The 14,577-nt window shown below is 43.7% G+C and overlaps 1 pseudogene; it reads right to left on the reverse strand.

Annotated features, from left to right (window-relative positions):
* LOC115101917 (nucleolar complex protein 2 homolog) overlaps positions 1-14,308 on the reverse strand; it is a 65,928-nt pseudogene extending 51,620 nt beyond the window's left edge.
* Positions 14,309-14,577: the final 269 nt, after the last annotated feature.

Below are 14,577 nucleotides of genomic sequence, written 5' to 3' on the forward strand. Positions count from 1 at the left end.
GCACTCTGCAGACCACATCCTCTCTGCCTATGTCGCAGCCGGCCACCCCCCCCACCCACACACACACACACACACACACAAACAGGGGAGGACGAGGGGGGTGCTTTTCTGCTGCTCTAATTAAAACAGTAGCAGCGCGCACCTCAGCCTCTTTTCTCTTTAACGAGGGGAACAGTTAAAAAAATGAATAAACAGGCAGTGGGGTGCATCATGAATAAACACTGTGCGCTGTGAGGGGTTCTTGGAGTGTGTGTGCTGGAGGGTGGACGACTGTGCCGTAGGCAGAGAGGATGTGGTCTGCAGAGCACGTTAGGAGTAGAGTAAACCACAGCCTGGTCTTTATCACTTTGGTCAGACCATCAACACACAGACACACACACACACACACACACACACACACACACACACACACACACACACACACACACACACCAGACCATCACAGTGACCACTCCCACAAAACCAAGCAGTCGCCTCCATACTACCGTTCTCCTGTTAGCTTACCACAGGAGGCTAGCACTCACTAAGACATATATGGGTATGCACACCACATGTACTCAAAGCCAAACCCACACGCACACAGTCAAACATGTTGACAGTTTGCGACCTTACCCTGATAACAAAGGTTTGTAACGCGCAGACACAACCCTCAGATGTCCTTCCTCCCCCTCATCGTTCCGAGCCTATGCAGTCGTTAGCCGTTGAGACCTCGCTAACTGCCTTGACACACTGGACTGTGTTTTCCACTGATACCTGAGAAAATGTTGCATAACTCTCACCCCAGTTGTTTGTTTCCATTGGGTTTGTTGTCAAATGTTGTCCTCTTGTTGTATTTCTCACATCGAATCAACCCCTTCAGATCAAGGCTACACAAGTGCTAAGGGCAGGGGTGGCCAACCCTCCTCATAGTGAGCTACTGGTTATGCAATGCTACTGGTTATTCCGCTGAGCATGGTCCAGTGAGCATATTACCAGTTCATTTAGGTGTGATACCTAGATTAGGGTTGGAGCGAAATCCTTCAGGGCTCGTATTCACAAAGTATCTAAGAGTAGGAGTGCTGATCTAGGATCAGGTCCCTCCTGTCCATGTAATCGTATTCATTATAAAGTAAAGAAGGAAAAACTCGTTCTAGATCAGCACCTCCACAGGGAGACGCTTTGTGAATAAAGGCCTAAGAGGGCAGTGCTGTTGGGGGAAGGTGGGGGACCCTTAGTATAGAGCAGTGGTTCATTGTAAACCTGCCACACACACACACACTATATGATTCATTTATTAAACATATGAATGAGTGTGAGTTTGTCACTTCCCACAAGCCGGGTTGTGACAAAGAGCTATTATAGGGCCAGGGCACAAATAATAATAATCAATAATTTTGCTCTTTATTTAACCATCTTACATATAAAACCTTATTTGTTCATCGGAAATTGTGGATAACTCACTACAGGTTAATGAGAAGGGAGTGCTTGAAAGGATGCACATAACTCTGCAATGTTGGGTTGTATTGGAGAGAGTCTCAGTCTTAAATAATTTTCCACACACAGTCTATGCCTGTATTTTGTTTTCATGTTAGTGAGGGCCAAAAATCCACTCTCACATAGGTTTTTTATTTTATTTTAACCAGGCAAGTCAGTTAAGAACAAATTCTTATTTACAATGACAGCCTATGGGGGAACAATGGGTTAACTGCCTTGTTCAGGGGTAGAACAACATATTTTTACTTTATCAGCTCTGGGATTCGATCTAACAACCTTTCAGGTTACTGGCCCAACACCCTAACCACTAGGCTACGTGCCTCCAGGTACATGGTTGCAAAGAGCATCAGTGTCTTACCAGCACGATTTGCCAAGACAGGATACTCTGAGCACAGCCCAATCCAGAATCTGGCAGTGGCTTCTGATTAAATACAATTTTCACAGAACCTCCTGTTGCAATTTTCGATGAGACTTTCTTGTTCAGATATCAGTAAGTGGACTGGAGGCAGGGTATGAAAGGGATAACGAATCCAGTTGTTTGTGTCGTCGTAATTGCGCACCCAACTCACTCAGGTGCTTCGCTATATCACATTTGACGTTGTCCGTGAGCTAGAGTTCATTTGCACACAAAAGTCATACAATGATGGAAAGACCTGTGTGTTGTTCATGCAGACAGAGGAGAGCTCCAACTTCTTAATAATAGCCTCAATTTTGTCCAGCGCATTGAATGTAGTTGCGGAGTGTCCCTGTAATCCTAGATTCAGATCATTCGGGCGAGAAAAAACATCACCCAGATAGGCCAGTCGTGTGAGAAACATGCTAGTGGTCAGACAAGTGAAAATGATGGTCAGTGAAGAAAACTTTAAGCTCGTCTCTCAATTTTAAAAATCGTGTCAATACTTTGCCCCTTGATAACCAGCGCACTTCTGTATGTTATATAAAAGCATTACATGGTCGCTGCCCATATCATTGCATAGCGCAGAAAATACACGAGAGTTCAGGGGCCTTGCTTTAACAAAGTTAACCATTTTCACTGTAGTATCCAAAACGTCTTTTAAGCTGTCAGGCATTCCTTTGGCAGCAAGAGCCTCTCGGTGGATGCTGCAGTGTACCCAAGTGGCATCGGGAGCAACTGCTTGCACGAATGTTACCATACCACTCTGTCTCCCTGTCATGGCTTTTGCGCCATCAGTACAGATACCAACATGAGCAGCAGCTACGTTTGGATACATACAGACCGTTAGTGGAATTCCCCCGAGAGAGTAGCGGTTAATGTGATTGGATGTTAATTATTTGACTAGGCTACCTGTATTTGACATTGTGTTATTTCACTGAACACTGGTTGATGCTTATTTATAAAATCCTCTTAGGCCTCACTCCTCCCTATCTGAGATATCTGCTGCAGCCCTCATCCTCCACATACAACACCTGTTCTGCCAGTCACATTCTGTTAAAGGTCCTAAAAGCACACACATCCCTGGGTTGCTCCTCTTTTCTGTTCGCTGCAGCTAGCGACTGGAACGAGCTGTAATAAACACTCAAACTGGACGGTTTTATCTCAATCTCTTCATTCGAAGACTCAATCATGGACACTCTTACTGACTGTTGTGGCTGCTTTGCCTTGATGTATTGTTGTCTCCACCTTCTTTCCCTTTGTGCTGTTGTTTGTGCCCAATAATGTTTGTACCATGTTTTGTGCTGCTACCATGTTGTGTTGTTACCATGTTGTTGTCATGTTGTGTTGCTACCATGCTGTGTTGTCATGTGTTGCTGCCTTGCTATGTTGTAGTCTTAGGTCTCACTTTATGTAGTGTTGTGTTGTCTCTCTTGTCGTGATGTGTGTTTTGTCCTACATTTATATTGTATTTATTTTTAATCCCAGCAGGAAGTCTTTGCCTTTTGATAGGCCGTCATTGTAAATAAGAATTTGTTCTTGACTGACTTGCCTAGTTAAAGGTAAAAAAATAAGAAAAAAAACACTAGATGGTTTAATTTTATTTTGGAAGTGAAACGAAGCTACTCAGGCGAGAAAAAATAACTTACCCAAATGTATAGTCCGCTGGAAAATATAAATGGACTGTTTGAAAATGTGCATTTTTTTTATGTTCTTTAAAAAAAAAGTTACATGTGAATCACATTTTTATTTGGCCAGATGGCATTGTGTACCACAGTTTGGGAATATCTGGTAAATAAGGTAGGTTCGGGATGGTGATGGGGGATTTGGCTCTTACCTCCAGTAGGAAGGGCAGAACAGGCACAACGGTGTGTGTGCTGCGAGAGAGGAGGGTGAGGCCACGCACACAGTGCATCCTCTGAGGGTAGTAGCATGACGTGGGCACCAGCCTGCACAGCAAGACAGACACAGATTCAGTGGTTAACACTACCACCTGCTGGTTGAAGTGTGAAGTACAACTTGCTTTTAGGGAAGGGGTGGGCAATACATTTAGGCTCGAGAGCCACATAGAGATTAAGAAATTCTATAGCAGGCCAAACATAATTTATATGTGTGTGTGTGTGTGTGTGTGTGTGTGTGTGTGTGTGTGTGTGTGTGTGTGTGTGTGTGTGTGTGTGTGTGTGTGTGCGTACCCACTTGATGGTGCCCACTATGACCTGGCACAGTGGGTAGATGAGGGGCTGCAGGACGTTGCTGGGGTGCAGCGTGCTGAGAAAACGACGCCACAGGTATTTGTATTTATTATGGATCCCCATTAGCTGCTGCCAAGGCAGAATCTACTCTTCCTGGGGTCCGGCAAAAAAATTATAAAAATGTTCAGAACATTACAACACACTGTGTGCCCTCAGGCCCCTACTCCACCACACATCTACAGTTCTAAATCCATGTGTAGATGTGTGTATAGTGCCCATGTTAAGGTGTGTGTGTGTATACATGTGTCTGTGCCTATGTTTATGCTTCTTCACAGTCCGCGCTGTTCCATAAGGTGTTTTTTAATCTGTTTTTTTAAATCCAATTTTACGGCTTGCATCAGTAACTTGATGTGGAGTAGAGTTCCATGTTGTCATGGCTCTATGTAGTACTGTGCACTTCTCATAGTCTGTTCTGGACTTGGGGACTGTGAAGAGACCTCTTGTGGCATGTCTGGTACAGGCAGTGGACAAACTGCCAGTTATACACCGACTGGTATGTCTCCTGCAGCGATCACACACAGAGACACACAAGGACACAGACACCTTAAATTAACATCAGCACCGGTCTACATTCCATTCGTAGTTTGTAATGGAAATATTGTAACAAGCTTTTTGAAATCACTGCTTTTCTAACGATTTGTCCCAATTGTCTGAAATAAAAGTGGAACCCTTGACTCCTATGTTAATATGTCACTTTGACCACGCAATAAAACCTTTATGAATAACATTATTCCTTAATATCACTTAATATCACTGTACTTCCTAGTCTCCGATATCATACCTCATAATCATGAACCTGTTTACGTTTATGTCACACATAGTCCTTGACTATGTTCTCCAAATGTTGCTATTTGATTAGGATCCCCATTAGCAGATATTCTTCTTAGGGTCCACACAAAACATTGCATAATACAGAATATTAACAAGAAAAGAAAAGCTCAAGAAGATAACTACATACATTTAAAATGTCACAGCCTACAAAGCAATACATACACAAAATATATCTAGGTCAAACAGGGGAGGTGTTGCTTTCAGTTTTTTTGAAACCAGGTTTGCTGTTCACTGCTTTGCTCAGGGGCAGAACGATAGGTGTTGACCTTGTCGGCTCTGGGATTTGATCCAGCAACCTTTCAGTTACTGGCCCAATGCTCTAACCACTAGGCTACCTTCAAATGAATAGGAGCTCCATGCAATCATGGCTCTAGAAAATACTGTAGAGTTTTTTGAATTTGTTGTGGATTTGGGGGACTGTGAAAATCTGGTGCCATGTCTGGTGGGGTAGGTGCGTGTCAGAGCTGTGTGTAAATTGACTATGAAAACAATTCTGAATTTAAGACATCGTTACTTATATAAATAAGAAGTGATGGAGTCAATCTCTCCGATACTTTTAGCCAAGAGAGACTTGCATGCATAGTATTGATATAGACCTCTGATCACAGTGAAGAGCAACACGCGCCAGTCTGCTCTGGGCCAGCATCGTTTTTCTTTATGTACTTCTTTGCAGCACCTGACCATATGACTAGGCAATAATGAAGATACACTATATATACATAAAAGTATATTGACACCCCTTCAAATTAGTGGATTCGGCTATTTCAGCCACACCCGTTGCTGACAGGTGTATAAAATCGAGCACACCTCCATGCAATTTCCATAAACAAACATTGGCAGTAGAATGGCCTTATACTGAAGAGCTCAGCGACTTTCAACATGGCACCGTCATAGGATGCAACCTTTTCAACAAGTCAGTTTGTCAAATTTCTGCCCTGCTAGAGCTTCCCGGGTCAACTGTAAATTCTGTGAGGTGGAAACATCTAAGAGCAGCAACAGCTCAGCCGCAAAGTGGTAGGCCACACAAGCTCACAGAACCGGATGGCTGAGTGCTGAAGCGCCTAACGTGTCAAAATCGTCTGTCCTTGGTTGCAACACTCACTACTGGAAGCAATGTCAGCACAAGAACAGCCTCACGCACACAAAGCCTAAGATCACTATGCGCAATGCCAAGTGTCAGCTGCAGTGATATACAGCTCACCGCTATTGGACTCTGGAGCAGTGAAAAAACGCCTTCTCTGGAGTGATGAATTACGCTTCACCATCTGGCAGTCCAACAGACAAATCTGGGTTTGACGGATGCCAGGAGAACTCTATCTTCCCCAGTGCATAGTGCCAACTGTAAAGTCAGGTGGAGGAGGAATAATGGTTTGGGGCTGTTTTTCATGGTTCGGACCCCTTAGTTCCAGTGAAGGGAAATCTTAATGCTACAGCATACAATGACATTCTACGATTGTGTTTCCAAATTTGTGGCAACAGTTTGGGGAAGGCCCTTTCCTGTTTCCGCATAACAATGTCCCCGGTGCACAAAGTGAGGTACATACAGAAATGGTTTGTTGAGATCGATGTGGAAGAACTTGACTGGCCCACACACAGATCCCTGACCTCAATCCCATCGAAACACCTTTGGGATAAATTGGAACGCCGACTGCAAGCCAGGCCAAGATCATTGCCCAACCTCACTCATGCTTTTGTGGCTGAATGTAAGTAAGTCCCCGCAGTGACAATGACAGTCTAGACGATTCTGTGCTTCCAACAGTTTGGGGAAGGCCCTTTACTGTTTCAGCATGACAATGCCCCACGTGCACAAAGCGATGTCCATGCAGAAATGTTTTTCGAGATAGGTGTAGAAGAACTTGACTGGCCTGCACAGAGCCCTGACCCTAACCCCATCGAACACCTTTGGGATGAATTGGAACGCAGACTGCAAGCCAGGTCTAATCACCTACATCAGTGCCCAACCTAATTAATGCTCTTGTGGCTGAATGGAAGCAAGTCCCAGCAGCAATGTTCCAACAACTAGTGGAAAGCCTTCATAGATGAGTGGAGGCTGTTATAGCAGCAAAGTGGGGACCAACACTATATTCATACCCATGATTTTGGACAAGCTGGCGTCCACATACTTTTGGTCATGTAGTGTATGTTGCACTGATGCCACCTTTTCAACTTCCCATGTATTGGTTCACCAAGACCAATGTAAAAAGATAAAGATGAGGACTGAGCCCAGTAGATTGCTTTAGTTCTGAAGAGGCATTGTTTCAGAATGGAGGGTGCGTAGCATGGGCTCGGGGAGAGAGTGGCGGGGTCAGAGAGAATGACATCACTCAACAGGGTCACAGTGAAGGGAGAGCGTGCAGGGAGAGTGATGTTGAACAGTTGACCAACCAGCCTTACATCTGGACTGAGCTGAAGGAGCTGAGAGACATGGTGGGGGAAGAGAGAGTGGAGCTGAGAAACATGGTGGGGAAGAGAGAGTTGAGCTGAGAGACATGGTGGGGGGAGAGAGAGTGGAGCTGAGAGACATGGTGGGGGAAGAGAGAGTGGAGCTGAGAGACATGGTGGGGGAAGAGAGAGTGGAGCTGAGAGACATGGTGGGGGAAGAGAGAGTGGAGCTGAGAGACATGGTGGGGGAAGAGAGAGTGGAGCTGAGAGACATGGTGGGGGAAGAGAGGGTGGAGCTGAGAGACATGGTGGGGGAAGAGAGAGTGGAGCTGAGGAACATGGTGGGGGAAGAGAGAGTGGAGCTGAGGAACATGGGGTTAGGACCAGGCGATATCGCTAAAATATCACCAAAATATTTTTTTAAACGTTGACAATATTTGCAGTTGTTGAATAATAAAAGTTCTAAATATGCTTTATGAGTAGGGCATGGCCCTAGGGTGACAATACATTCAATGCCTTTTTAATGGGGCTTTGGCCATTCTGATTGTGTTATACAGCTCAATAAAACTTCCACCAAAAGTTGGAATATAGTGGGCACTTTGAAAACAGTGTTATTTGACATGATAACGAATGAAAATGCCAGGGAGGGGCTATTGTGACAGGGTAGGAACCAAAGTGTTTGGCAGCTTTTACCAGGTGGACCCTAATTCATGTTAAATTAAAATGTTTTTGATTACTGTCGCTTTGAGTAGCTAAAATACAAGAGCAATGGTATCAGGCTCTATTAGAGAGCTAGCTACGTTTGCGCTGACTAACTATATTTAGCTAGCAATTAGCATTAGTGGCTAACATTATTTATTTGAGCAACAACTTGCTGTTTGCAGATAGTAAGACACAAAAACTAATAGTGCGATTATAGAGCGATTATGGATTTAAACTCAGCAAAAAAGAAACGTCCTCTCACTGTCAACTGCGTTCAGTTTCAGAAAACTTTGCATGTGTAAATATTTGTATAAACATAACAAGATTCAACAACTGAGACATAAACTGAACAAAACTGAACAAGTTACACAGACATGTGATGAACAGAAATTTAATAATGTGTCCCTGAACAAAGGGGGGGGAGTAAAAATCAAAAGTAACAGTCAGTATCTGGTGTGGCCACGAGCTGCATTAAGTACTGCAGTGCATCTCCTCCTCATGGACTGCACCAGATTTGCCAGTTCTTGCTGTGAGATGTTACCCCACTTTCACCAAGGCACCTGCAAGTTCCCGGACATTTCTGGGGGGAATGGCCCTAGCCCTCATCCTCCGATCCAACAGGTCCCAGACGTGCTCAATGGGATGGAGATCCGGGCTCTTCGCTGGCAGTGTGAAGCCCCAGACCACTCCACCTCCAAATTCCCACTCAGAGTACAAGCCTCAGTGTAACGCTCCTGTCTAGTGAATCCACCATCACCCCTGGTGAAACAAAACCGACTGTGAAGAGCACTTTTTGCCAGTCCTGTCTAGTCCAGCGACTGTGGGTTTGTGCCCATAGGCGACGTTGTTGTCTGTAATGTCTGGTGAGGACCTGCCTTACAACAGGCCTACAAGCCCTCAGTCCAGCCTCTCTCAGCCTATTGCGGACTATTGCATTCCTGGTGTAACTCGGGCAGTTGTTGTTGCCATCCTGTACCTGTCCCGCAGGTGTGATGTTCAGATGTACTGATCCTGTGCAGGTGTTGTTACACGTGGTCACCAAAATATGAAGTATGCACGCAGAGAACACTATTTCCGTACTATAGGGCCCATAATGCAATTCTTCAGGAAATGGGCGTGGCTTCACATAATTTTCAGATTTGAAGAAAATGGCGGAAAATATGCAGCCAAAGTACAACCAGAGCGGATACAAATTCATTACTTTAACTAATTATGACAAATGTTAAGCAATGTAATAAAGTAATGACTTAACAAATAAGTTACCTTACACGTTATGTTTTCTGACAATTTGTTAGCTATGCTGTCTTTATGAACCACATAGCATATCATTACAGCAGTATGTTCCGGTATGTTAGCTAGCTACCTAATGTTAGTTGGCTGCTTATACATCAAACTTGCCAGTATATTAACTATAGGCTAACTACCCAACATTTATTGACTTGATTATTCCTGTTATTATTAGCTTAGTTATTAAATGGTATAGTCGTTGTGCGTTCTCAATGGACATTCGGGTGCTTTCGTAAATTCGCTCTGGCTATCTACTCCGATTTCAGAGCACTCTCGTCTGAGTGTACCAGAGCACAGAATAATGAATGATGAAATGGCCGGTGTCAGCAAACGTTGGCAAAAAAGCATAATTCAATTGTTGCCAGCAGCACTGTTACAGTCACCAACGCTCTGAATAACATGAAAACTGCCTAACCAGCTCTGCTAGAGCAAATAAAAGAGTGGTGTCATTTGTGTCTGGAAGCAGCTTGCAAGATAGCCAACGTTAGCTTGGGTGCTTGACTGCCGTTGCAAGGTCAGAATGCTCAAATCAACTCTACTCCTCGTCCAGTGTGCCCTCCTCCGAGAGCGGAACCCGTACCAACAGATGCATATCTGTATTCCCAGTCATGTAAAATCTATAGATTAGGGCCTAATGAATGTATTTCAATAGACTGATTTCCTTATATGAACTGTAACTCAGTAAAATCATTGAAATGCAAAATGCAATCATTTCAAAGATTTTACTGAGTTACAGTCAATATAAGGAAATGAGTCTATTGAAATAAATTGTTACATGACTGGGAATACAGACATGCATATGTTGGTACGGGTCTGGATCAGCAATCCAGTCAGTATCCGGTGTGGCCACCGTTTGCCTCATGCAGTGTGACATCTCCTTCGCATAGTTGATCAGGCTGTTGATTGTGGCCTGTGGAATGTTGTCCCACTCCTCTTCAATGGCTGTGCAAATATGCTGGATATTGGTGGGAACTGGAACACGATGTCGTACACATGGATCCAGAGCATCCCAAACATGTCTGGCTAGTATCCAGGCCATGGAAGAACTGGGACATGTTCAGCTTCCAGAAATTATGTACAGATCCTTGCAAAATGGGGCTGTGCATTATCATGCTGAAACATGAGGTGATGTCGGCAGATGAATGGCACGATAATGGATCAGGATCTCGTCAAGGTATCTCTGTGCATTCAAATTGCTATCAAACAAATGCAATTGTGTTCATTGTCTGTAGCTTATGCCTGCCCATACCATAACCCCACCAGCACCATGGCGCACTCTGTTCACAACATTGATATCAGCAAACCACTCGCCCCACACGTTGTCTGCATGGCCCACTGCATGCCAGTGGCCCACTGAAGTCGGTTACGACACCAAACTGTAATCAGGTCAAGACCCTGGTGTGGATGACGAGCACACAGATGTACGTTTCTAACCGTTTGTGCAGATATTCTTTGGTTGTGCAAACCCACAGTTTCATCAGTTTCAGGGTAGCTTGTCTCAAACCATCTGGCAGGTGAAGAAGTCAGATGTGGAGGTCCTGGGCTGGCGTGGTTACACGTGGTCTGCGGTTGTGAGGACGGTTGGACGTACAGCCAAATTCTCAAAAACGGCTTATGGTAGAGAAATTAACATTCAGTTATTTGGTAACAGCTCTGGTGTAAATTCCTGCACTCAAGCATGCCAATTGCACACTCCCTCAAAACTTGACATCTGTGGCATTGTTTTGTGTTACAAAATTGCACATTTTAGAGTGGCCTTTTATTGTCCCCAACACAAGGTGTGTAATGATCATGCTGTTTAATCAGCTAATTGATATGACACACCTGTCAGGTGGATGGATTATCTTGGCAAAGGAGAAATGCTCACTAACAGTGATGTAAACAAATTTGTGCACAAAATGTCAGCACTCTATAGTCCCTCGAATCATTCGGACATCAATGCAATATCATCAAAAATCGAATCAAACACTTTATGAGAGCCTATACGCTCATGGTGCACAACATTTCTGTAGGCTATGCAACTGCCTGAGAAAAGAGAGTTTTGATGACCTCTATTAAAATGAGGATCCCATCAGCTTTCTATAGGCTAGGCCTACTATATTTATCAACTTTCCTATTATTAAGCACATTGCTGTGCTTTACAACAGGAGTATAGCCTACCTGCCTGGCATGAAAATTAACCACGGGAAAAGAGTCCTCCATTCGCTGTTTAAGTGCAAAGATTATTTAAAAATGTTTTACCCATGCCCCTGTTCCGACAAGTGCATGATAATGGTCCATTCTAAATCAAAACTAATTCCACATATATTATTTAGTATATGTAAAGACACTAACTCAAGAATAGTCTGATGGTTGACAATATTTGTGTCCAGTAAGACAAGAAACAGGGCATGCCTTTTTCTTTTCTGCAACTTTTTCAAATCATAGTTGCATGCCTCATGTAGCCTAGCCCATAGGCCAATATGTTTTGATAAGGTTTGTATCACAACTAAAGTGGACAAATAACCCCTAGCTTTACAAGGGGTTTCGAGCCTAAGTTGTATCCAAATCAAATCAAATGTTATGTGTCACATACACATGGTTAGCAGATGTTAAAGCGAGCGTAGCCAAATGCTTGTGCTTCTAGTTCCGACAGTGCAGCAATATCTGACAGGTAATCTAACAATTTCCCAACAACTACCTAATGCACACAAATATAAAAGGGTGAATGAGAATATGTACATACACATCATTGCAGTATATGGATGAGCGATGGCCGAGCGGCATAGGTAAGGTGTGTCGTGTAAGGTGTGTCGTGTAAGGTGTGTCGTGTCTTTGGCTATGCCGGATGAAGTGATATGACATGCTATTTTATAAAATCATTTCTCTGTAATTCATATTACCTGATTAAGCGAATCAGGTGAATGTAATTAACTAGAAGGTTGCGGCACCAAGTTGCGGCACCACGAAATAATGTTTATAGAGCTGTTATCTTCTGAATAAACTCTTTATTAAGACCTAGTAATCTTTTACATCAATATTAGTCAATATTTAGTCTCATCTGAAAGTTGTAAATTCTTGGTTATCTAACAAGTTGAATCAGCAAGTTGAATCAGCAATGCAAAAATTGGTTTAATTATTTATTTACTAAATGCTTAAATAATCACACAGAATTACATCTACACAGAATGGATCATACATTGATTACAAATTATGTCATAAAGAAAACATCCCTGGTGGACGGAACAGATGTGACAGCTGGTTACACAAAGAGAGGGGGTTGGGTTTGAGTGAAAGAGCGGGAAGACTGAGTAACAAAGGGAGAAGCTATGCTATCGTAAATACAGAATCTTATGCATTCTAAATAACCGCCCATTTGAAAAAGGAGAATGCAATAAATATTTACTCTGAGCTGCGCTTCGGTAGATTGGTCGTCGATGGAAGGCCGGTGTGTCCTTTGAAGAATATCTCTGGTGGTAAACTGGATACTAGGTAGTACCGTCATCGTTTGGTAGACAGATACTCTGTCCGTCCTCTCCTAGCCCAAGTCTACAGTTGCTGCACTAACGCAACGGCTGGGAGGTATCACTTCTTTAGTGAATAAGGGTTCAAAGTTCATACCAGGTTGCCATGCTATATGCTGATGCTATATTCTGGCTGGTATAGTCGAAATTCATCTTTCCGGCGTGTAGGTCGTCACCTTCACATTGAAATTCGATGCTAATTTCGTTAGGTTCTCTAAGGTTGGCTAAGTTCTGTAGGTGGTCTTTGTCCTTTCAACATGGGGACCTCAAGTCGACACATCCTTGGAACAGAAAGTTACATTTTCGTCAAGGGGCTTATACAGGATTGGGAGAGAGGGCCTTGTTTCATAGTTTACAACCACTGTCTGTTCACATGGGCGGGGCCACTGAGTTGGCAGAGTTTACTCTATGACAAAACGTTCTCTCATTAAGAAGCTAAATTACATTTCATCTTTTCACAAATAGTTTCATATTTAAACAATTCCATGTGAATCTGATCACTATAATGTGTAGACTTTCCAAGATACAGTTTATGTCATCCTATCATTAGTAATAATGTCTCAGATGACAACTGATCTTGCATCATATTCTTTAAGTACCAACACATATTTTCAGCTGGTTGGATTACCGAAATATGGTTCCTATCCCCACCCTTTTGATCTTATAAGACTCTCTCTATGTTAACAAAGGACTTTCCAAGAGTCACTCTGTGGAGTAGGGAGATAGAAAGGGGGAAAGGTATTTATGGGGGTCATAATCCTCTCCCATCAGGCCAACTTCATGACAGTTGCAATAGGTGGTATAAAATACCGTATATACATGTGATAGGAGTAATGTAAGATATGTAAACATCATTAAAGTGGCATTATTTAAAGTGGCATTGTTTAAAGTAACTAGTGATCCATGTATTAAAGTAGCCAGTGATTGGATCTCAATCTAGGCAGCAGCCCCTGAGTTAGTGATTGCTGTTTAGCAGATGGCCTTGAGATACAGAATGAAAAACAGCTTCTCGGTCCCAGCTTTGATGCACCTGTACTGAACTCGCCTTCTGGAACGTGGCGGTGGTTGTTGTCCTTTGATATTTTTGGCCTTCCTGTGACGTCGGGTGCTGTAGGTGTTCTGGAGGGCAGGTAGTTTGCCTCCGGTGATGCGTTGTGCAGACCACACCACCCTCTGGAGAGCCTTGCGGTTGAGGGCGGTGCAGTTGCTGTACCAGGCTGTGATACAGGCCGACAGGATGCTCTCGATTGTGCATCTGTAAAAAGTTTGTCAAGGTTTTGGGTGACATGCCAAATTTCTTCAGCCTCCTGAGGTTGAAGAGGCGCTGTTGCGCCTTCTTCACCACAATCTGTGTGGGTGGACCATTTCAGTTTGTCTGTGATGTGTGCGCAGAAGAACTTAAAACTTTTCACCTTCTCCACTGCTGTCCCTTCGATGTGGATAGGGGGGTGCTCCCTCTGCTGTTTCCTGAAGTCCGCAATCATCTCCTTTGTTTTGTTGAGTGAGAGGTTGTTTTTGTGACATCACACTCGGACCTCCTCCCTGTAGGCTGTTTTGTCATTGTTGGTAATCAAGCCCACTACTGTCGTGTCGTCTGCACACTTGATTGAGTTGGAGGCGTGCATGGCCATGCATTCGTGGGTGAACAGGGAGTACAGGAGGGGGCTGAGCACACACCCTTGTGGGACCCCAGTGTTGTGGGTCAGTGAAGTGGAGATGTTGTTTCCTATCTTCACCACCTGGGGGCAGCCCG

The sequence above is a fragment of the Oncorhynchus nerka genome, linkage group LG20 (genome assembly GCF_034236695.1).
Source record: "Oncorhynchus nerka isolate Pitt River linkage group LG20, Oner_Uvic_2.0, whole genome shotgun sequence".
NCBI classification, from domain to species: domain Eukaryota; kingdom Metazoa; phylum Chordata; class Actinopteri; order Salmoniformes; family Salmonidae; genus Oncorhynchus; species Oncorhynchus nerka.